The sequence below is a fragment of the Octopus bimaculoides genome, chromosome 6 (assembly GCF_001194135.2).
Source record: "Octopus bimaculoides isolate UCB-OBI-ISO-001 chromosome 6, ASM119413v2, whole genome shotgun sequence".
NCBI classification, from domain to species: Eukaryota; Metazoa; Mollusca; class Cephalopoda; order Octopoda; family Octopodidae; genus Octopus; species Octopus bimaculoides.
This window is the reverse complement of record NC_068986.1, coordinates 116,143,387-116,147,245: the sequence shown is the minus strand read 5'-3', so window position 1 is coordinate 116,147,245 and position 3,859 is coordinate 116,143,387.

Below are 3,859 nucleotides of genomic sequence, written 5' to 3'. Positions count from 1 at the left end.
ATATATATATATATATATACACACACACATAAATATATTCTTATATATTCCGTAAATATTTGCAACAATGCCCTTTTTTATATAGAATTTCGTGGCCTTACACGTTAGTCTTAAGAATAAATCTCTATTTCAAGATCTGATTGGCTTTCATAAAAGATTTACTCCTGTATTTGTAATAAATACTTTTTCTCGCTTCTTTTCATCCTCTCATTTGTTCTTTCTTTCTTTTTTCTCTTTTCCTCTTCTTGTTTCTCATTCTCCACCTCTACCTTCCCTATTTGCATCTCTACCTTCCTTCCTTATTTCTCCATTTTCTTCAGTTCTCTCTCTCTCTCTCTCTCTCTCTCTCTCTCTCTCTCTCTCTCTCTCTCTCTCTCTCTCTCTCTCTCTCTCTCTCTCTCTCTCTCTCTCTCTCTCCTCTCAAGCATTTCCTTTATCTTACCTCCCCATTTATATTCTCCTATTTCTGCACTTGCATCATATCTTTCTTAATACTAATCGGATTGCATTTTGTCTCCGTCTCTCCTAACAATAGAATATCTTCGTTATGTGAGATGTCTGAGTTTCCTCTGAAGAAACAAAAGCTGAAGCATGTGGGCCAAATTGTAAGGAAAAGTAACCTATATCTATTCTTTGCTTCGCGCTTGAGTTAGCTTTAGACTGGTAGATCATATGATCATAATTATACGCATGCGCGCACACACACATACATACATACATGCATGCATGCATGCATGCATACATACATACATACATACATACATACATACATACATACATATGTTAGCAGAAGGCTCTAAAATGATAGCAACATCGATAATGAAAGGAGTCTATCATGGACCATCAACCGGGTTACTAACTCCCACTTTGAAGGAAACGTGTTCGTAATCTATGTACAAGAAATGTCAACCAAATACCTGATGCACAAAAGGGACAGAGACGCAGGCAAAATGTGATAACCGATGCAGACTTAGTTGAGTTAACACCGAAGATATCACCCACAACATAAGCAGTTGTCCGAAAAGGCCATCACGGTATTATCTACGGAGGAGACGAAGCTGTAACTAAGACACTGTATAATGAGATAACTCCGAGGACAACTCCGAGGACAACTCCGAGGACAAAGAAATAAGAAACTACAGTATGGTGGAAGCCATAGGCATTCATAATAAAAAGGAATACTGGTGGAATATTCCAGTGAAGACCTCAATAAAATGTAAACATAATAGGCCTGACATAGTGATTTGGGACATAGAAGAAATAGTGTGTGCAGCCGTGGAAATCAGCCGCCCAGCAGATGTTGACATAAAGCTGAAGATCAGTAGAAAAGAAAATACTTACGTTGAACTATTGAGAAATTTACAGGTACTCTATCCAGATGACAAGTTCAGGTTTATACCTGTAATTATTGGGACACTGTGATATGTAACGCACTGCTTAAATACCAATATTGAGAAATTAGAAAGGAGAAAGTTGATTTGAAAACTACAGATCCAAGCCATCACTAGAACTGTAAAAATTTGAAAACTTTCCAGAAGTTTATCATTTAAATATATATGAGCATGTCTAGATATGCAACAATATGCATGAGAATACATACATAAAACCAAACAGACAAATTTGCAAATATATATCTATACAAAAATACTCTATTGGTGTTGTTGAATTTTCAGTGAAGGAGTCTTGGACCCTGACTAGAAACCGGTTCTTTCTGTATTAACAAGAACTCTTGAATTAAAACTGAATAATCACATACATACATACATACATACATACATACATACATACATACATACATACATCTACTTTGGCTGTCCTTCGTAGGTCGACGTCGACTGTTCTTGATCATTAACCATCTCTGGCGGCAGGTTCGCATGTGGGCCTCAAGCAGTGATGACATCTGCTGCAGTTGAAACTATTTGACGCAACGGAGAAGTGATGCCTCTCGCGTGCTCTTTCGTATACTCGCAGTTGTTTCTCCTCAATGTTTGGGATTACATGTAACACACATATATATGTGCGTGTGTGTGTGCGCGTGCATGCGTGTGTGAGTGTGTGTGCGTGTGTATGAATTATATATGTATTTATACAAAATAAACTCACCGAGCAGCAAGCTTCAAACTTTTTTAAACGTGACAGTAACTTCGCGGGTATTGAGATCTTTATATGGTTAATTCTTTGTTCGTTTTTAACTTAACGTAGTTTAACCTAGAAGAGATTTTCTCCCCTTCAATAGTAAAAGTCACTAGAAGCATTCCACGTGTTCAAAATGCCCTGGTAGTTTTCTAAAAATATCCAGGAAAACTGAAAGGCAAGGGCCTCTGCGAGATGGACATAAAGAACATCTGACTCATCCCGATGGATAACACAATACAAAATAGCAGCTAGAAACCTTTGTCTGCACCGAGAAGAATATACTAAAACGGGTTTGTGAATCTAGTTTGGAATCATTTCTGTTTGGCTGCATTTAAAAAAAATTTTTAATTAGGTGAAAATTTTCAAATTTGATGTATTGATGTAATTTTTCACGCTGAATCTCGGGGTCTAATTCACTTGTTCCAGAAAAATTTTTGTTAAAAAGTTACAGAAGTTTCAAGATGTCAGAAAACACGATTTGGAAGCTGTCATTTTGTTCGTGACTGCACATGTTGTCAACATTTCAACGACAGCAAGTGTTTTAAGATTAAACTGTAAACAAATCAAAAATTGGCTGGATTTGCTGCTTTGCGCACGCCATATAATCTCTCATACCTTTTTGGAAATTGAAAAGTGGCAGCCAAGGATCGTTGTTCGTAATAAATACATGGACTGTATCTATACAGAGAACTTTTGTCCTGCACGTATTTTACCCGCGTGTAAGAAATTCCTCTCTTCCTCTTTTCTCAACTGCTAAATCGTTAACGATTTGGGTTTAGAAAAAATATGAAACATGTTTTGTTTGATGGGGTTTGGGTTTGTTTGTTTTATTTTTTTTTTTATATATATAAAATACTTCGTAAAATGTTGAATTTAACTAAATCAATTTATGTCTCGAGTTATGCCATGCTGACGATTCCAGAGGTGGATGGTATAGTACTGTGCATGACTACGCCCTCATATATAATCAGTCTCTGATTATATATGTATGGTATTCACTCTCTGGTTATATGTCTATGCTTTTCAATCTCAATTAAGTTTGAACTACGAGAGATTCTCTTTAATAGTAAAATTACCAGAAGTAAACCACGTGTTATAATATAGTATATACGTATGTATGTATGTACCTTTGTATGTATGTATGAAGGTACGATGGCAAAACGTTACTCCTCTACATGGGAACCTTACTTGTCATTGTGGTTTTGTGGCAAGAAGCAAAGCAGATCTTGCTGCCCACTCAAGAAAACATATAGTGAATAATCCACGAGCACTCAAGCAAGCTGAGTCCTCAACTTGTTCCATTTGCAAGGCACCAGCAACGCCTCAAGAGACACGTTCGAGTCCGTAGAACATGATTAACGCTTCATTATAATGTGCCCTCATTTGTCGTCCACGACAAGAGAATCCATCATATCTATAATATAAATTGAACATGGGTGACCGTTGTATTCTTTCTTGTCTCGAGGTCCACGGCCAAACGGCTGGGTTGATTCGCGTGAAAAATGGCACACATGTGGAGACGGGTGCATAGATTGGAACGCGCTTTATATTTTTTCCTAGACCCCATAGTTACCGAGAAAATCGCTTAAAACAACCTGTGTGCGTGCGTGTATGTGAGTGTGTGTCACTGAAGTCATTCATAGTTCCGAGGTGTTGTTGGAAGGTTCCGAGGGTGAGCTACTTCCTGGAAAGTTCCGAGGGTGGGACTTCCAGGAAAGTTCCG